At 44.6% G+C, this 21,421-nt stretch overlaps 1 protein-coding gene and 1 non-coding gene across 2 annotated transcripts in view; both read left to right on the top strand.

Annotated features, from left to right (window-relative positions):
* The window catches only part of LOC145409682 (U3 small nucleolar RNA-associated protein 15 homolog), a 403,188-nt gene that overhangs the window by 312,165 nt on the left and 69,602 nt on the right, over window positions 1–21,421 (top strand). The window lies entirely within an intron of this gene.
* Window positions 13,806–13,925, top strand: LOC145409718 (5S ribosomal RNA). Its single transcript, XR_013899165.1, has one exon. It is a non-coding gene; the product is annotated as a 5S ribosomal RNA (ribosomal RNA).

Genomic DNA, 21,421 nt, shown 5'->3' with positions numbered 1-21,421 from the left:
CCTGTCTGTATAGTGGGCACCCCTCCTGGACTTGTACTTATGGACCCTAACTCAGAAAAACACCTATACAACTCCCTCTGGACATGCATAGTACCTATTTAAGACCCAAATCACACCAATAAGGGACATAAAAGACTTAAATAAATGCAAAACAACCATAAAATTACGGTTTAGAGGTGAGTTTATACAATATTAAACATTCTGGGTACTTACAACAAGTCCCTGGCTCCTGGACTGGTACTTATGGACCCTAACTCAGAGAAATGCCTCCCTACTGCACATGCATAGCACCTAATACCCTATTCACACCAATAAGGGACATAAAAGAGTGAAATGAGGTGTTAGAGGTAAGTACAGTATGGAAAATACAGTACAATACAATATGAAACATTCTGGGTACTTACAGCAAGTCCTTGGCCATCTCGATGAATAACTGCCTCCTCTCAGACTCTGACAGTAAGAAGGATTACCTGAAGCACTTGCAGTACACTGTTCATGAAGTCTTGCACAGAACTAGTCATTTGCACTCAGAATTCCATTCTCTTAACACTGCGCACTCTTGTCTTACTTGGGCTCCATTGTACCCTAATGAAATAAGTGTTGCACTCTGCACTTTAAGTCTTTCCACTCTTGAAACCATTTTCTAAACAAAACACACTCAAGTTAATTTACGTTACATTTACAGTCCATTAAATCTTTGTCTTTTCACTCAGAACTCAAATTCCTTAACACTATGCACTGTTTTTTTTTTACTGCAAAACACTATGAATTCCCATGTGGTCTAGTGGAGAAGTTCTTGGCGTCTAATCACTGTCAGAGTATGAGAGTAGCACATGCAGGTGACCTAGGGGTGCGTCACTGGGTTGTGGTGATGGTGTACCCTTCAGACAACTCTGAAGATAGGCGCAAACTCACGTCGAGCGGTGACTCCACCGTGGCTGATGTGCTGGGCTGTGGCTCGGAGCATGAGGGCCTGTCTTGGGGAGGCAACGGAGTGGAGCCAGGGCTGGGCACAGCGGGGGTCACGGGCCTGAAAAAGCTGTCAATGGTTGATTGGCGCAAGGAACGACAATGCTGACGATTAATGATGCGCTGCCTGAAAGCACGCACTTCCTCCACACGTCCTAAGGGCCCCATCTCCCTGTTGCAGTCTGGGTGTTCCAGGTAGTCCAGAACGAACTCTAGGTGTTCCCGGAGTGCACTCAGCTTGGGGATGGCTGGAGTAGTGTCATGCTGAGAGGAGTCCGCATCATCGTCGCTGACCTTGTCGGAATCTTCAAGCTGGGTACTGACACCTGCAACTGAAGATGCGATCTCGATATCAGACAGAGTCTGATACCCAGGATTGCCCTCGTCATCATCCAACCACTCACGCACTTCGTCCACATCAACATCGTCCCCATGCGCATGTAGACGTGCATGGAAGTCATCCATGTCGAAACCTAGGAAATCGTGCACCACATCCGTTCCGAGAAGCAGACGAGACCAACCATTTTCTAGAGTCTTGACAGGGACTTCCTTCCATGCACTGGCCCAGTTGTAAATGGCAGACTTGATGTTGTAGTGGCGAAGGTTTTCCAAAGTCCCCTGGCCTTGCGTGTCCCGTCCCTCCCTGCGCTCGTCCTCGCCCTCGAGAACAACCATCACCTCGTTCAGGAACTTCCGTCAGTGTAACCGCTTCGTTGCCACGATCACTCCTTGGTCCATTGATTGGATGAGAGCAGTAGTATTAGGTGGCAGAAACATGCACCTAATGCGGCCATTCTCAGCCACCAAGTCCTTGTCGCACAGGTGGGGAGATGCATTGTCGAGGAGAAGGAGGGACTTTACCTGGTCGCGTGGGATTCCCAGTTTCTCCGTCTGGTAATGTATGACCTCCTTGACGAAATGGCGGTGGAACCAGTCTTTGAAGATGTGGGCTGTGAACCGTGCCTTCAAAGAATGGTACCAAACGACAGGAAGGACATCCATCACCCCATGCAGACACTGAGGCTGCTTTGCACGGCCAACAATAACGGGCTTGACCCGGTGCATGCCGTTAGCATTAGCACAACACAAAGCAGATATCCTTTGCTTGGAGAGCTTGCGGCCAGGTACACGCTTCTCCGTCTCCTCGGCTAGAATGTTTGTAGGCAAAGAGCGATAGAATAAACCAGTTTCGTCAGCGTTGTAGATTTGACCGAGAGTGAGGCCCTCCTTGTCGATCAAGCCCTTCACCTTGTGTCGAAACTCCTCTACTCCATTTTCTTTAGTGTCCAAAGCTTCGCCATGAGACTTACGGTTGGTAAGGCCATGTCGCAACTTGAACGCGAAGAGCCAACCCTGGGATGCCTTGAAGTCTAGGGCGTTGTGAAGCCTTGCGAACTTCTCAGCAGCAGCTTTCAGCTCCGTCCCACGCACCATCACACCAGCAGCACGTTGCTGTCGATACCAAATCAACGTGGAGCAGTCGACTTCAGCATACTTGGGAGTAAACATCATCTTCCTCTCCACGTTGCGTTTGCTTTTCAACGAGTAGACAGCCGTGTACTGCATGAGTTTGTCTCGGGATTTCTTAATATCAAACAAAGTAGATCGGGCCAGGTTGAACTCACGAAGGATGCGTGACGAAGACCATCCCACATCCACTTTCTCCAATATCTCCCTCTTCTTCTCCAGGGTCAAAACCACTCTCTTCCTCTTCTAAGGCGACGGGGCCATCATCACACACACGAAGGAGAGGCACGAGAGCAGAAGGAGAGCCTGCAGCAGGTAAGGCACCACCAAAAAAGCGAGCACATGGGCAGACATGACGACGATCGTGCACTCAAGACAAGAGACGGTCGGTAAGTGGGGAGGATGCAGGGGTGCTCTAGTGGATGTCAGAGGAATGACGCACCAAAACAAAGCTGTCCCATGCTGCGCGCGCGAAGTTCAAATTACGGACGGGAAAAAGTCGGATTTTTTTCTATTTTTTTTCGATTTTCAGATCATTTTGGGAATATTGGATCCCAAGATGATAATGTCCGTTAAGTGGGGATGTCCGGAAAGTGGGCGTCCGGATAGTACAGGGATTACTGTATACATCATTCATCAGACCAACCTTGGAATATGCATCAGTAGTATGGAATCTTCATCTCAAAAAACACATAGATAAGATTGAAAAAGTAAAAAGGGCAGCTGCAAGATGGATACCATGCTTAAGAGATCTAAGCTACGAAAAATGATTAGAAATATTTAATCTACCAACACAACAGTAGAGAAGGAAAAGGGGAGACGTGATTATGCTATATAAAAGCATCTCGGGAAGAGAAAATAGACATAAGAGAATATATAACCTATAGGGAAGCATCTGCAAGAGGACACTGCAAAAAACTACATAAAAAGAGAGGTGATGAAGACATAAGGAAATTCAGTTTCCCAAATAGGGCAATTGATCAGTGGAATGCACTACCGAATGAAGTAGTGTGTGCCAAAACTTTTTCCAACTGTAAGGATATGTATGATAAAAATGATTTAATGCACGGGACAGTACGAGCTTGACTCATTCCTGTAAAGAACAGTTAGGTAGGCAATAACACACACACACACACACACACTGGACAGAGCGGACGCGTGTCGCTGCCCTCTGCATACTGGGGTATATCTAAAAATGGGTCAGGCTCAGTGCTAAGTGAATTATAAATGGTTGTCGATTAAGTCGAAGTGAGGAAATGCTCTCCGTAGGAAGTACAGTACTGTACATATATCAAGTGGTCAGAGCCTTAAAGAGTTTGCTACATTAGCAGACAACAGGCACCGAGACGGGTGAACAGACGAGCCCCGGGTAAATTCCAGCACTGATGGAATCGAAGATGCTAAACTGTAACTAGAAGGTTTATTTATATGCGATGGCGTATTTTCAAGAAGTGCAGCTAGGTAAGAAGAAGGGAAACAGTAAAAAACAAATTGATGACTACACAGACCTGGTAGAACTGGATACATTAAATAAATTAGCAGAGAAAGTTAACAGATTGGAAGAAACTTTCAAACTGTAATTGGATGAAATAAGGAAAGAACTGTACCAAAAAAAAAAAAAAAAATTAGGTACTGGTAAAGGAATTAAACAGAAATAATGCAACAATAGATGAGCTAGAAGCTGAAGTAGACATTCTGAGGAAGAAAATAAACACAATGGGAAATACAGTAGTCACCCATGAAGGAGTTTTGAAGGAGTACAGTAATGATAAAGACATAATTAGACAAACAGGTAATCTGATAGAGCAGAGACATTGATGAGAAGATATCTCAGGCAAATGAAATGATGAGAAACTACACAGAGGAAGTACAAAATATATGGGCAGAAGTAGCCAAAACAAGTCAGGATCAAAAAAAGGCTAAAGCAAAAGACACGACAAAAGAAGTGAAAGACATCGTAAGGAAGAACCTAAGGCTAATAAAGGAAACAGCTGGGGTTAACAGATCTATAGTCATCACTGGTAAAGGTGAAGAAGAAATAAGGAATAGAATCACCAGAGGTAACAGGGAGATGGTAAATATAATGAACTTATCGAAAGTGGTCCATCCATCATCCAATCCTACGTTGCCCTGAGAGAAGCGTAGGAGCCCGGGGCTAGGCAAGTTGGTCCAGACATTTAAGATGAGAGTGACCAGCCTCACTCATCCCTGAGTAGCATTACGTGAGCAATAAACCCCACCCGCCCCTTGGATATAAACCTTCACCGTCTCAGTCTGATTGGAGCGCCTTAATTACCCACCAAACCACCAGGTGCCATAATTTGGTTATATGGTTACCACCCAGTGTAGTAAATGGTTCCATGGTGTACAGGAAACCATTTGGCATGTTACTTTGTGTAGAGTCACCCATTGGCAGAAGGAAGAGGAAAGAATGAGGGGAAAAAAGACAGAAAAGGGAGTGTAAAGTCACTCGTAGGCAGAAGGATGAGGAAAGAATGAAGTAAAGAAAGACAGAAGAGGAAGGAAGTAAGTATGGAAGGAGTTACCACCCAGTGTAGTAAACGGTTTCATGGTGTACAGGAAACCATTTGGCTTGTCACTTAGTGTAGAGTCACCCATTGGCAGAAGGAAGAGGAAAGAATGAAGGAAAAAAAGCCAGAAGAGGGAGTGTAAAGTCACCTGTAGGGAGAAGGATAAGGAAAGAATGAAGTAAAGAAAGACAAAAGGGGAAGGAAGTAAATAAGGAAGGAGGAGAGGAAAGGGCAGACTCCGGAGAGCAGCACTAGTAGTGTCAGACGAAGTCTGTGAGAAAGATGTAGAGGAATTTAAAAGATTAGGGAAATATGGGAGGAGCAAGTCAAGGCTTCTGAAAGTAACCTTCCAAAGCGTGAATACTGTAGAAGAGTTTTTAAAAAATGCTAGCAAACTTAAGGAATCAGAAGAATATAAATAAGTGTAGATAAAAAGGTGCCTTAAGAGGAACTGGGATTGCTAAAGGAAAAGAGGGAAGAAGCAAAAAGAAAGAGTGATGCAAGATCAGATGAAGAGAAAAGTAATTTTTTTTTTTTTTTTTTTTACAACGTAGTAGGATTGCAAGTACAAAAATGGGACAAACAGCAGGGATTAAATAAAAGCAGATAGTAGACTCAACCAGTGTCAAATATGTGAACAATATGGCTGAGTTAATGTACTAAAATGTAAATGGAATGGTATCCAAATTATCAAAGATAAAAGATCATATCATAGAAAATGAGCCATATATATTATTTGTCTAACAGCAACAAAATTAATCCCAAGGATATCAAACGACTTTAAATTTGGATGAGTAAAGTATTTGGTGAAGAGACCGAAATTTTAAAAAAGGAAGAGTTATGATACTAACAGCGAAAAGACTCCACATAAAAGAGATAGAAATAGATCATACCCTCACAAGAAGAATTAGTTGCAGTAGAGATTAGTACATCAGAAAGGTTAATAATTGTGGCAAATTTATATATGCCACCCAAGACAAAGACATGGGATTGAGGTGAATATGAAGACCTGGCAGAAAAGAGTTTAAGAACAGTACTGTACAGACTGGAAGAAAATTCTGAAAGAATTATACTAATGGGAGATTTTAACACAAATATAAACTAGATTACTAGTGGAGAAGGGAGAAAAAGTGAGCAGATGGAGAGAACACTTTAAGGAATTGTTGAACGTAGAGGATGGAAGTAATGCGAGTATAAGTGGCTGGGGAATGGCTGGGAAAAGGAAGGAGGTGAGAAGACAGGAAGAAATTAGTAGGATAGAAGTTGTAGAAGCAATGAAGAAAGTTAAATCGGGGAAAGCCCCAGGAATTTATGGAGTGTGTGGTGAAATGCTGAAGCATGGGGGAGAGATAGTAGTAGAATGGATGTGGAAGATGTGCAGATTGGCCTGGGAGGAAGGTAGAGTCCCGGAGGATTGGAAGTCAGGTATTATTATTCCCTTGTACAAAGGAAAAGGGGAAAAAGAAGTGTGTGGTAATCATAGGGGCATTTGTCTTCTTAGTATAATAGGAAAAGTGTATGGTAGGATACTTATTGACAGAGTTAGAGAAAGAACAGAGATATTAGTTGGAGAAGAACAGGGAGGCTTTAGGAAGGGAAGAGGTTGTGTAGATCAGATATTCAGTCTTAGATCTTTAGTGGAAAAGTTTCTAGAGAAGGGAAAGAAGTTGTATGCGGCTTTCATGGATTTGGAGAAAGCATATGACAGGGTGGATAGACAAGGATTGTGGAAAGTGTTAAGAATATATGGAGTAGATGGGAAGTTGTTGAATGCTGTGAAGAGTATGTACGATGGTGTGAAGGCTGCAGTGCATGTGGATGGTGAACTAAGTGAATTTTTCTCTTTGAAAGTTGGTTTGAAACAGGGATGTGTCATGTCTCCATGGTTGTTCAATCTGTACATGGATGGGGTAATAAAAGAGGTACAAGGTAGGGTAGTGGATGTTGGAGTGGCCCTGGTGAGAGAGGATAGTGTTTGGAAACTCCCTGTACTGTTGTTTGCAGATGATACTGTGTTGTTGAGTGAAGACGAAGGGGAGCTGCAAGGCTTGGTGGATGAGTTTGAGAGTGTGTGTAAGAAACGGAATTTAAAGGTGAATGTAGGGAAGAGTAAAGTGATAGTCTTTGAGAGAGGTGAAGTCAGTGAATGTACAGCGAGGTTGGATGGTGTGGAATGGGAAAATGTGAGTACGTTTAAGTACTTGGGTAGTGTGATGAGTAAGGATGGAGGTTTGGAGGGTGAAGTCCTTGAAAGGGTACAGCAGGGAAGAAAGGTTGCTGGTTCTTTGAAAGCAGTGACAAGAAACAGGGAAGTGAGCATGGAAGTGAAAAAGTTACTACATGACAGTATTGTGATACCAACTCTTAACGTATGGAGGTGAAGCTTGGACGTTGTTGGAAGGACGCAAGTCAAGAGTGAGAGCAGTGGAAATGAGTCACATGGAGAGACAGGCTGACAAATGAGGATATAAAGGAGCGTTGTGGTGTGGATGTGATATGAAGCGTTAGGAGGAACACACTGAGGTGGTTTGGCCATGTGGAGAGGATGGAGGGTGAAAGACTGATAAGGAGAGTGTATGTGAGTGAGGTGGAGGGGGGGAGAGGAAGGAGGAGGCCAAGGATGAGATGGAGGGATGGGATGGAGAGGTATATGAGAGAGGGGAGTGTGAGTTGGGAGCAGGGCAGTGAAATGGCGGGGGACAGGGCGATGTGGAGGCGATTTGTTTGTGGCCACCCCGAACGGGATTGAGGTGTCTGGCAATAGATAGATAGATAGAAAAAAGACCGGACTGGGACTATAAGTTAGGAAGTTCAACCCTACACACATCAGAAGGGGAAAAGAATTTAGGAGTGATTATCAGTAACACACTGTTCCTGGCAAACCACATAAATAAAAAAGTAAGGAATATGTATACACTGCCTACTAATATGAGAGAAACATTCACATATATAAATGAAGTCATGCTGAGAAAAATAATAACATCATTCATCAGACCAACTTTGGACTGTGCATCAGTAGTCTGGAATCCTCATCTCAAAAAACACATAGACAAGATTGAAAAGGTAGAAAGTGCCACTACAAGATGGGCACCAAGTTTAAGAGACCTAAGCTATGAAGAAAGACTCAAAAAATTAAACCTACCAACATTACCGGAGAGAAGGAAAAGAGGAGACATGATTATGTTATATAAATGCAACACAAGAAAAGAGAAAATAGACGTAAATGAGTATATAACCTATGGGGAAGCAACATTAACCCCTAGGATATGCAATTCGATTGACCAAACTTCCCTGAAAACCTGTATATAGAACTATTTTTTCAACTCCTACAAAAGTAAAAAGTTTTATGCCCTATGTTTAGAGCTTGAATTTACACACCTAATGCCACAAACCAGAGCATTTTAAACCAACTGGTTCACGAGCTATAGCCCGTCAAAGTTGAAAAAAGTTATCCTTCCAGGCGGGGCGACTCCAGTTTTCTATGTGTTCCCACCCAATTCCTCCCTCATTCCTCCCCTCCCAGGACCTTCCTCACCCACTCCCATCACACCCTCTCTCTTCCTCACCTCCCCTCCCTAACCGCACCCTTCAGAATTTTCCAGCTCATATTTTTTTTTTTTTTTTTCCAAACAATATCATGCAAAATAATTGTGTTGTGTTCCTCACTCACTCCAAACACCCTTCCCCCCCAACACTTCTCTCCTCCCCACCTTCGCTTCCCCCATCCCCTTCCCTCATAGCTGTGTAACTGTCAAAAAAAAAATAAAAGAAAAAAGAGCAAAAGCATGCAGAATCATTTTCTTGGTGTTACATACTCCAGCACCCTCTCCACTCACCCCTTCCCCCTCATCCCCTCCCCTCAGAACTGTCAAATGAAGTAGCTGTAAGAGTTTCAAGGGGGAAAAAAAGCTTGAGCTACCTCCCTCCCCCCCCTACCCCCACCCTTCAGAATTTTCCAGCTCTTTTTTTTTTTTTTTTTTTCCACAAACCATAGCATGCATAATAATTATGCCGGTGTTCCTCACTCACTCCCAACACCCTTCCCCCCCAACACTTCTCCCCTCCCCACCTCCCCCCATCCCCTTCCCTCATAGCTGTGTAGCTATCCAAAAAAAAAAAAAAAAAAGGCAAAAGCATGCAAAATCTTTTTCTTGGTGTTACTCACACATTTCACCATCCCCTATCACCTCCCCCTCTCCCCCCCCCAATCCTCTGCCCTCAGAGCTGTCAAATCAAGTATCTGTAAGAATTTCAAGGGGGAAAAAACAGCTAGAGCTACCCCCCTCCTCCTCTACCCCCCTTCAGAATTTTCTAGTTCCTTTTTTTTTTTCCAAAATACACTAGCATGCAAAATAATTCCATCGGTGTTCCTCACTCACTCCCAGCACCCTTCCCCCCCACCACTTCTCCCTTCCCCATCTTCCCTCCCCCATCCTCGTCCCTCATAGCTGTGTAGCTGTCAAAATAAAAAACGTACATGAAAAAACATACATTCAGTGATTCATGCATCGGTGTATGCAATTACACAAACAATAATCTGGTATTGAATGAAAATACTCGACATGAATAGTAACAATGACGTATAATACTCTAGGTGGGGGGTAGGGGGAGAGGTAAGCAGAAAGCATACTACAGGGGGTGAGGGGTGGGGGTGGGGTGGAGTGAGGCCTTTAGGGGTGGTACAGGGGTATAGAAGTGGGAGACAGACACCACAAGACAAAGAGGACAGGCAGAGAGGTAGTACAGGGGTGTGGAGGGTGGGTAGGGAGGATATAACCCTCCCCAGGGAGACAGGGAGGGGGGGAGAGGGGGGGGGAACCATGGCGACATGACGGAGGATGGTGGGAGAGGGTGAAGGAGGGAGCAGGAGACAGTCAGAGGTGAAGGAGGGGTAGAAGGAACAAAGGTATTGGGGTAGAGGAAGGTGGCAAAAGGGTGGTGGGGGAATCCCCCCCCCATGGGTAGGCACCCGGATCCTCCCCCCTTCCTACTCAGGACTTAGTTCTCATTGGTTTGCATCGATGTACGTCACAATCGGGCTGAAGCCTAGTGTCTGCAGGTTTTTTTTTTTTTTACAAAGGCTCCACTGTCGATCACATTCGGCATCTATCATCAGCCTGAAAAAGGGTTGATTGATCCTGTTAGTGTGTAAGGGGTTAAGAGGACACTGTAGAAAACTGTACAAAAAGAGAGGTGATAAAGATGTAAGGAAATTCAGTTTCCCAAGTAGAGTAGTTGATCAGCGAAATGCACTACCGAATTAATTAGTGTGTGCCAAAACAATTCATAATTTTAGACATGTATGATAAAAATGGTTCAACACAGACAGTATGAACTTGACTCATTCCTGTAAAGATACAGTTAGGTAAGAACAATTAGGTAAGAAACACACACACACACACACACACACACACACACACACACACACACACACACACACACATTGTTACTCTTTGCAGGCATTATGGACACACAGAAAATTTTTCCGTGTAAAACAGCTACTTCATCATCTGAAGACTCCCATTCTGACACCAAAGCCGGTCCATCATTATCTGTAACAACTGATGCTGATGAGCCAGAAACAGAATTACTGAGCAGTGATTCTGGCAAACTGACTCTGCGAATTAGTGGTACAGTGGGCTGAGTGAGAGTTATTTAAGTTCACTCCCTGCAGAACCGTATCATCCAGATGCACAATTAATTCCAGTTCAGTGTTTGGCTAATTGTAAGCTGTCCTTCCAGAGAAAATGATTTGCAAATTATCCATGGTTACATTATGATACAAATTCCAAAGCAATTTTATGTTTCCTTTGCATTCAAGCCTCAAAGAAAAAGCTAACAGAAATTTCTAAGAGATCAGATGTTACATTTATCGGTAATGGATTTGGAAATTTGAAGATAGCCATAGAGAAATTCAGATGTCATGAAAGGTCTCATCATCACCAATTAGCAGTAGCAAATCTAGGATTTCACAAAGAAAAACAGTCAGTAAGTGCCCAGCTATGTGACTGGGTTTCACCTGAACAACTTTCTGCATGGAAAGCATTACTGAAGCTAATTACTTAGTGAAATCTATCTATCTTTCTATTGCCAGATGCCATAAGCCCGTAAGGGGTGGCCATTTAACTCTGAGTTATTTGTTTTATGGGGAGGGGCACTAACCCTCCACCAACCCACTTGTTGACACGTAGGGAGCACGTATGGTTTGGTTATATGGTTACCACCCAGCGTTGTAAATGGTTTCTTGGCTTACAGGAAACCATTTTGGCTTGTCACTCAATGTAAAGCCACCTGTAAAGGAAAGAAAAGCAATAAGAAGTGACAGGAAAGATGGGAGAAATAGGAAGAGAAGAGGGCAGGCACAGAAAAAGAATGATACAGGCTAAGGAAGAAGTAGGCAGCACTACATCAAGTGAAATATTTAGCTTAATAAAGGTTAGCAATCAGAGGGCATGACGATGACAGTGGTAATTTCCAGGCCTTATTAGAGTTACAGCGGAAGATGATGATGAGTTTAGAAAATGGATAGGGAAGAAGACAAGCTACAGAAGCCCTGCTGTACAAAATGAATTCTTGAGTTAATAACTCAGTATTAAGAGGAATTTGCATGGAAATTAACTCAGAAACCCAGGAATTTGGAGTTGTGGTGGATGGTGCTCAAGACATTCAACGTTTTGAGCAAGAGTATTTGTGTGAGGTATGTAACAAAGTCATTATTGAAGAAAAATTTATTGGCCTGTATGGAATGACTTCAACGACAGGAGAATCATTATGTACAATGTTGAAGGACATACTACTCAGATTGTGGCTGCCGACCTTAGATCTCAGACATGTGACGGAGCTAGCAATATGAGTGGGAAGTACAAAGGTGGTCAGGCAGAAGTGAACAACCGTTAGGAAATGCATGTTCACTGTGGAGTGCATATTACCTCTCATTTCACTTCAAAAGCTGTACAGGTATCCCAGATAGTAAGGAACACATTAGATGCTGTATAGCAACTCACTCGCTGTACAGAGTTGGGAAAATTCAAGCATTCATCAGATTCCTTGCCCGATTCTCCCAGTCATCTGAAATCTGTTTGTCCGATCCATTTGCTTACGAGAGCATCAGCTGTGAAATCTGTCCTAAAAAACTACGGAATTGTAATACAAACCCTCTCCAGTGCAGCAGAAGAATTTGGAACAAACACACACTGTCATGTGCCAACAGACTGAGAACAAGTTTCAACTCACCCTACACACTACTTTGGCTGCTAATAAGCATTCCCATCCTGGATATTCTGGAATGCTTCAATAGTATTACAAGGTCAAGTGTGACCATAGCTGGCATGTTGGAAGGTGCAAAGAGTGTCCACAGACAACTAAAGGAAATTCAGATGGAAGCAGAATTTAGTGATATATTTGCTGAAACCAGTGAGAGAGCCAGAGAGCTAGGTCTTGATCCATTAAGTCTTCGTAGGCCATGGAAGGTTCGTAGAAAACATGACTGTAGTGCTTCCTCACAACATGTAGCTGTTTCAGCTGAAGATCACTACAGACCTGAGTTTTTCAAAATAATTGACTGTTCCCTAGTTAGTTTATGTGAGTATTTTTCCTCAGCTGACTTGGATGAATATTGCAAGTTGACCAATTCACTCCTCACAGATATAGTTGATACTGAAACACTAAGTAAATACTCTGAACTGTCTGACTGTGGTGCCATAAAGCTACAACTTTCATTTTTTAAAACTCAGCTTCACCACAAAAGTGTCAGTGAATATCAGAAATTATTTCAGACTGTGATGGTTGAAGTCAAACAGATGTTTCCCCTTGTGGAAAAAGTCTTAAATTTAATTCTAATCTCATATGCAAGTTCATGTTCAGTGGAGTGTTCGTTCAGTGCACTCAGACATCTGAAAACATACTTGAGGTCATCTATGACTCAGAGAAGGCTAAATCATGTCATAATGAGTCACATTCACCAAGAGTGTTTGGCAGGAATGGATCTGGTGTTTCTTGCCGATCTATTCATCAGCGAGACCGGAGAGACTCGACAGAAAGTGTTTGGTAAAGGTATACCCTTGTTTAACAGTGCAGTTGGTTGAATTTGGCTCTTTATTGTATTTTGTTTTTCTCTTGGAGGGAAGTGTTATTGCGGGCTCGTGGCCTTTGGTTCCTTCTTCCTCGCATAAAAAAAAAAAAAGTAAAAACCCATCGCTAGGCAGGGTATGGTATGTCAGGGTAGATTTAACATGTAAAAGTAATCCCTCTAATATCTGATGTAAAAGAGCCACGGGCATGCCCGGAAATTGGGTTTGTCCTGAAATTTGGAAAATACCTCCTGGACAGGTACTTATGGACCTTGACACAGCCTGACTCAAAACCACATACATAACTCTCTACCGGACATGTACAGCACCTATTGAAGACCCTGTTCACACAAATAAGGGACAGAAAGCATGAAATAAATGAAAAGGAACCAGAGATGAGGATTTAGATTGAGTATGAAAATTATTTAGCAGTATCCAGGGTACTTACAACACGTGTGTGGCCGTCGCAAAGAATAACCCGCCTCCTCTCAGACTCTGACAGTAAGAAGGTGCATCTGAAGCACCTACAGTAATCCAGTGTTGCACTGCACTTAATCCTTTGCAATCTGAATTCTAATTTCTTAACACCGCACATTCCTTTCTTAGTTGCGTTACACTTGAAATTCACCAATGTTGCACTCTGAACTTAAATCTTTGCACTCTGAATTCTAATTTCTTAACACTGATCATTCTTTTCTTACTTGCTCTTGCACTCTGCACTGTACAGTAGCACTCTGCACTTAAGCCTTTGCACTCTGAACTCTAATTTCTTAACGGCCATACCACGTTTAGTACACCGCTTCCCGTCCGATCAGCGAAGTTAAGCAACGTTGGGTCTGGTTAGTACTTGGATGGGTGACCGCCTGGGAACACCCAGATGCTGTTGGCATCCCTACGTGTCAAGTGAGGTTGGTGGAGGATTTAGTGCCCCTCCCTGTAAAACAATTAACTCTAAGCCCTTGGCCACCCCATGTGGGATACATGGCGTCTGGCAATGAATGAATGAATGAATGCACATTATGTTCTTTACACTGCACAACACTGTAAATTCCCGTATGGTCTAGTGATGAGGTTTTGCTGTTTCTTCACTGTCAGAGTCCGAGAGTAGGTGTTGCAGGTGTCCGAGGGGTGCATCACTGGGACGTGGTGATGGACTACCCACTGCAGACAACTCTGAAGATAGCCGGAAACTCATGGCCAGTGGCGACTCCACCGTGGCCGATAGGCTGGGCTGTGGCTCAGAGGTGGAAGGCTTGTCTTAGGGAGGCAATGGTGTGGAGCCAGGGCTGGGCACAGTGGGGGTCACGGGCCTGAAGAAACTGTCAGTGGTTGATTGACATAAGGAATGGCAATTCTCGTGAATGATGAAGCGCTGCCTAAAAGCACGCACTTCCTCAACAAGTCCCAGGGGCCTCATCTCCATGTCACAGTCCAGGTGTTCTAGGTAGTCAAGAACAAACTCAACATGCTTCCGGAGTGCGCTCAGCTTGGGGTTGGCTGCAGTAGTGGCACGCTGAGAGGAGTCCTCATCATCCTCATTGTCCTCGTCGGAATCTTCAAGCTGGGTACTTGTACCTGCAACTGAAGATGCAATCTCGATATCAGACATGATCTGATACCCAGGATCGCCCTCGTCATCATCTAACCACTCACGCATTTCATCCACATCCACCTCATCGCCAGCTGCACGAAGACGCGCATGGAAGTCATCCATGTCAGAACCAGGAAAGTTGTGCACCACATCAGCTCCAAGAAGCAGACGAGACCAACCACTTTCCAGAGTCTTGACAGAGACTTCTCTCCATCCACTAGCCCAGTTGTAGCTGGCTTACTTGATGCTGTCGCAGTGAAGGTTTTCCACAGTCCGCTGGCCTCGCGTGTCTTGTCCCTCCCTGCACTCGTCCTTGTCCTCGGGAACAATCATCACCTCGTCCAGGATCTTCTGACGGTACAGCCTCTTTGTTTCCACGATCAGTCCTTGTTCCATTGGTTGGATGAGAACAGTCGTATTAGGTGGCAAAAAACAAGCACCTATTGTGGCCATTCTCAGCCACCAACTCCCTGTTGGACGGATGTGCAGGTACATTGTCCAAGAGAAGGAGGGCCTTTGCCTGGTCGCGCAGGATTCCCAGTGTGTTCGTCTGGTAATGGATGACTTCCTTGATGAAGTGCTGGTGAAACCAGTCTTTGAAGATCTTGGCTGTGAACCAAGCCTTCACAGAATGGTACCACACTATAAGAAGGACATCCATCACCCCACATAGGCACCAAGGCTTCTTTGCACAGCCAACAATAATGGGCTTGAGCTGCTGCATGCCATTAGCATTGGCACAACACAAAGCAGATATATGTTGCTTCAAGAGCTTGCGGCGAGGTACACGCTTCTCCATCTTCTCTGCTAGAATGTTAATTGGCAGTGAGCGTCAGAATAGACTAATTTCATCAGTGTTGTAGACCTGGCCAAGAGTGAAGGCCTTCCCTGTTGATCAAGCCCTTCACCTTCTGCCGAAATTCCTATACTCCTTCCTCGTTGGCATCCAGAGCTTCGCCATGGGCCATACAGTTGGTAAGTCCATGTCGCAACTTGAAAGCAAAGAGCCAACCCTCGGATGCCTTGAAGTTTCGGGTGTTGTGTAGCCTGGTGAACTTCTCGGTGGCAGCTTTCAACTCCGTACCATGGACCAGCACAGCAGCAGCAGGTTGTCGATACCAAATCAGCATGGAGTGGTTGATTTCTGCAAACCTGGGAGGGTACATAACCTTCCTCTGCACGTTGTGTTTGGTATTCGATGCAAAGTCAGCTGTGTACTAGGTGAGTTTGTCCTGGGATTTCTTGATATCAAACAAGGTAGAGTGGGCCAGGTTGAATTTTCGGAGGATGCAAGACGTTGGCCATCCTGGGTCCAGCTTCTCCAATATCTCCCTCTCCTCTCCAGAGTCAGAACCACTCGTTTCCTCTTCTCGGGTGACAGGGCGATCATCACACACACGAGTAAGAGACAGCAGAGGAACAATAGGGACTGCAGGAGGTAGGGCACCACCACAAAAGTGAGCACGAGGGTGGCCATGGTGACGAGCGTGTTCTAACAACGATGGGTAAGTGGAAAATGGGGAGGAGGCAGCATCGCCCTGGTGGATGTCGGCGGAAATACACAGCAAAACACAGCTGGTCGGTGCCGCGTGCCAGGTTCAAAATACGGCTGAACGAAAATGTCGTTTGTTTTTTTTTTTTTTGGGGGGGGGGGGGGGGTCCGAAGGTCCAGGCCAAAAATGTCCGGACATTGAGGTGTCTGGGTATTGGGTATCTGGACATTACAGAGATTACTGTATAGCGATGCATTTTTTTAGCCTTTGGTTTCCTCTCCAACCAAGTCCTAAACCCATCCAAATGAGTCCAAAAACAAGTTTCTAGCTCACCTAAACCCTCAAATAGCTTTAAAACAAGCTTAACTAAGCCTAAAAGCAGTTTATAACTCACCCAAACCCAAAAAACTATCTATCTATCTATCTATTGCCAGTCGCATCAATCCCATTTGGGGTGGCCACAAACAAATCGCCTCCAAGTCGCCCTGTCCTCCGCCATTTCACTGCCCTGCTCCCAAATCACACCCCCCTCTCTCATATACCTCTCCATCCCATCCCTCCATCTCATCCTTGGCCTCCCCCTCCCTCTTCCCCCCTCCACCTCACTCACATACACTCTCTTCGTCAGTCCTTCACCCTCCATCCTCTCCACATGGCCAAACCACCTCAGTGTGTTCCTCATAACGCCTCCTATCACATCCACATCCACACCACAATGCTCCTTTATATCCTCATTCGTCAGCCTGTCTCTCCATGTGACTCCACAGGCTCCTCTTAAATAACTCATTTCCACTGCTCTCACTCTTGACTTGTGTCCTTCCAACAATGTCCAAGCTTCACTTCCATACGTTAGAGTTGGTATCACAATACTGTCATGTAGTAACTTTTTCACTTCCATGCTCACTTCCCTGTTTCTTATCACTGCTTTCAGAGAACCAGCAACCTTTCTTCCCTGCTGTACCCTTTCAAGCACTTCACCCTCCAAACCTCCATCCTTACTCATCACACTACCCAAGTACTTAAACGTACTTACATTTTCCAATTCCTCACCATCCAGCCTCGCTGTAGATTCACTGACTTCACCTCTCTCAAAGACCATCACTTTACTCTTCCCTACATTCACCTTTAGATTCCGTTTCTTACACACTCTTCCAAACTCATCCACCAAGCCTTGCAGCTCCCCTTCGTCTTCACTCAATAACACAGTATCATCTGCAAACAACAGTACAGGGAGTTTCCAAACACTATCCTCTCTCACCAGGGCCACTCCAACATCCACTACCCTACCTTGTACCTCTTTTATTACCCCATCCATGAACAGATTGAACAACCATGGAGAAATGACACATCCCTGTTTCAACCCAACTTTCAAAGAGAAAAATTCACTTAGTTCACCATCCACACGCACTGCAGCCTTCGCACCATCATACATACTCTTCACAGCATTCAACAACTTCCCATCTGCTCCATATATTCTTAACACTTTCCACAATCCTTGTCTATCCATCCTGTCATATGCTTTCTCCAAATCCATGAAAGCCGCATACAACTTCTTTACCTTCTCTAGAAACTTTTCCACTAAAGATCTAAGACTGAATATCTGATCTACACAACCTCTTCCCTTCCTAAAGCATCTATCCATCCTGTCATATGCTTTCTCCAAATCCATGAAAGCCGCATACAACTTCTTTACCTTCTCTAGAAACTTTTCCACTAAAGATCTAAGACTGAATATCTGATCTACACAACCTCTTCCCTTCCTAAAGCCTCCCTGTTCTTCTCCAACTAATTTCTCTGTTCTGTCTCTAACTCTGTCAATAAGTATCCTACCATACACTTTTCATATTACAGTACTCGTCAGAAGTATTCAGCGTTGTCCGCCAGGCGCGCAATACTTATGGCCCAAAAAGAATCACCCATTTTTGGTGGTAAGAATTGAGCCACAAGTTTGAGCTCCGAGCATGACGTCACGGTAGCCTGAGGCCTTCCGACACGCTGGTTGGTTCCTGCCTCAGTCGCCCACGGGCTGCCTGAGAGAGAGGAACTCCGCCGAGTGTCCCTCTCAAATTGCGCCATTTTTTACTGAGTGTCCCGCAGTGTTTTGGCCTTTAAAACTTTGTTATGGCACCTACCTGTGAACTATCAAGTGAAATCATATCCCAGATCATTGCTCTAAAGGAGGCAGGCCACCAGACAAAGGAAATTAGTGAATTGGTTGGTGTGGCACGATCGACAGTGCGTCGTTGGTGTGCGCAGTTTCGGGAGGAAAACAGTGGTGAAGTTCCCACAAAGAAACCGAGGTCTGGTAGGCCTAGGAAAACTTCCCCAAGGTCTGTTAATGTTTTAAAACGTGCAGTGGAGTTTAATCCTCGTGTGAGTGCAAGGAAAATTAAGGAGAGCAACCCAGAAGTGTTTGGTGAGGTGTCAGTGAGAACAGTGTCTCGTAGGGTGCATGAGCTTGGTTACACAAGTCACAGGCCTGTGAAAAAGCCTCTTCTCTCTAGCAGCCAGAGAATTCGTAGGCTTGCCTTTGCTAATAAATATCTAAACTGGGGTGAGGAGCAATGGTTGTCAGTGTTGTGGTCTGATGAGGCAACATTTAGTGTTACCTGTAACAGAGGAGCATGCAAAGGTAGTGACCCACTTGACCCACGGTATGTAGAAAGCACAGTTAAACATCCTGATTCACTCATGGTATGGGGTTGTTTCTCAGGGAAGGGTTTGGGGAAGCTTGTTGTACTTCCCAAGAACCTCAGAGTGAATCAGGATGTTTACCTGGAGCTTCTGTGTGATCATTTACCAGACTCCTTCGAGCTAACAGGTGCACGAGTGTTTCAGCAGGACGGTGCACCTGCTCACAAGGCCAAATCTGTCACCAATTGGCTTCGTGACTGCGAGGTATCATTCATGACAGACTGGCCAGGAAATAGCCCAGACCTCAGCGCGATTGAAAACCTCTGGTACCTCGTAAAGAAGAGTCTCCAAGGGAAGGACGTGAGCTCTCTGCCTAAGCTGGAAGCCGCCATTCGTGACTCCTGGGACAAAATACCGCTCCAGCACCTCAGGAGCCTCGCCCTTTCACTTCCAAGACGTCTCAGGTCCGTGAAGAAACGTAAAGGCTACCCTACGAAGCACTAAAGGTAAATAAAATGCATTATTTATATGTTTTTTCAATGTTGAAAGGTTTGTTTCTCAGGAGGGACGCAGGGCGCTCCATACTTCTGACGAGCACTGTATACTAAGAAGACAAATGCCCCTATGATTACCACACACTTCTTTTTCCCCATTTCCTTTGTACAAGGGAATAATTATACCTGACTTCCAATCCTCCGGGACTCTACCTTCCTCCCAGGCCAATCTGCACATCTTCCACATCCATTCTACTACTATCTCTCCCCCATACTTCAGCATTTCACCACACACTCCATCAATTCCTGGGGCTTTCCCCGATTTAACTTTCTTCATTGCTTCCACAACTTCTATCCTACTGATTTCTTCCTGTCTTCTCACCTCCCTCCTTCTCCCAGCCATTCCCCAGCCACTTATACTCGCATTACTTCCATCCTCTGTGTTCAACAATTCCTTAAAGTGTTCTCTCCATCTGCTCACTTTTTCTCCCTTCTCCACTAGTAATCAACCATTTTTATCTTTCACTCCCCTGCTAACTTCACTTCCACCCTGTCTTACTCTTTTCACCTCTTTCCAGAACATTTTCTTACAGTCCCTCCACTTTACACCAAATTCCTTCCAAATTCCTCATCCACTCTCTTCTTACTCTCTCTTGCTAATCTTTTCACCTCTCTCTTTCTTTCTACATAATAACTCTTTCTTCCGCCTCTCAACTTCTTCCACGCCCCTATATCTCATCCATTCATTGTATGCTTTCTTCTTTTGCGCCACAGCCTGTCTCACCTCTTCAGTCCACCACGCTGTTCCTTGCACCCCCCTCCGTCTTCTCTTCCTTCCACACACCACATCACATGCTGCACATATTTCTTCTGTAAATATCCTACACACACCTTCCACGTCTCCCATCTGCTCCAATTCATATTTGCCCAATCGTTCCTCCACTTCTCTCTTATACTCTGCCTTTTTCTCATCCTCTTGTAACCTTTCCACTCTCCTTGCAACTACTCCTTCCTCTCATCTTTCCCTTCTTCTATTCCTCCATCTTACTTGAATCCTAATTCTGGCCACCACCAAGTAGTGGTCAGAAAGTCCACTCCCCCAACCTGTATAAGCTCTTTCATCCATTACACATCTTCACATCCTTTCATCCACACACACATAATCAATCATTGCCTTCCTTTCATTCAGTTCACCACCCACCCTTCTCATCACTCGCCATGTATACCTGTGGATCATTTTATGCCTGAAGAGGGTATTGGCTATCACCAACCCCCTCCCAGCACAAATGTCCACTAACGCACTCCCATTCTCATCTATCTCCTCAGGCACACCCCACTCACCAGCTATTCCATCCACCTTCACATTCCCAACTTTACCATTCATATCACCAATCAAAAACACTCTCTCATTCCATCCAAACTTTTCCATGCACACTTCTACATTTGTCCAGAACTCTCACTCTTCTAGCACGATCTTGCGTTGGCACATACACACACACAATCGCCCACATTTGTATTCCAACTTTCAACTTTACCCACACAATCCTTGACCCAACCGATCCATACTGTCTTATGCTCTTCTTCCATCTTTTACTCACAACTATACATACTCCTTCCTTTGCCCTCTCATTCTCACCTATTCCTGCACATATACCCCATCCATACTCCCATTCTCTCACACTTTCTCCACTCCATTTTGTTTCAGTTATTCCACATACATCCACTTTCGCACCCTCAAGCACCTGGACAATCTCTCTCTCTTTCACCTCATCATTCGCTCCTTTTACATTCCATGTAGCCATTACCAAGTCCTTTGTCCGGTCCTGGGTCGTCATCGTTTGGTCAGTCCTTGTCCGAGGCTTCTTGTTTGTTTTTTTAGTTAGTTGTTTTCCGGGGAGGGGCACTAACCCTCCACCAACCCTTTTAGTCGCCTTTTACGACAAGCAGGGATACTGGGGGAGTATTCTTGAAAAAAAACCCTACCCCCAGGGGGGGTAAATTGTCAGATTTAAGTCTGGAAATATGAAACTTAGTAAACTGTACCCCAAAATGACAATGTGCACCCCACCTATGATTAACCCCTTACCCACGGGCCGTCACTACAGTGACACTTGTTACATAAGTATCATACCACGGGGCATCGCTTCTGTGATCCAGAGATTTTTAAAATTGC

The sequence above is a fragment of the Coenobita brevimanus genome, chromosome 82 (genome assembly GCF_032717465.1).
Source record: "Coenobita brevimanus isolate Jiangsu-jjx chromosome 82, ASM3271746v2, whole genome shotgun sequence".
In the NCBI taxonomy this organism is placed as follows: domain Eukaryota; kingdom Metazoa; phylum Arthropoda; class Malacostraca; order Decapoda; family Coenobitidae; genus Coenobita; species Coenobita brevimanus.
The sequence above is the reverse complement of the archived record's forward strand: the minus strand, read 5'-3'. Positions and strand labels throughout refer to the sequence as shown.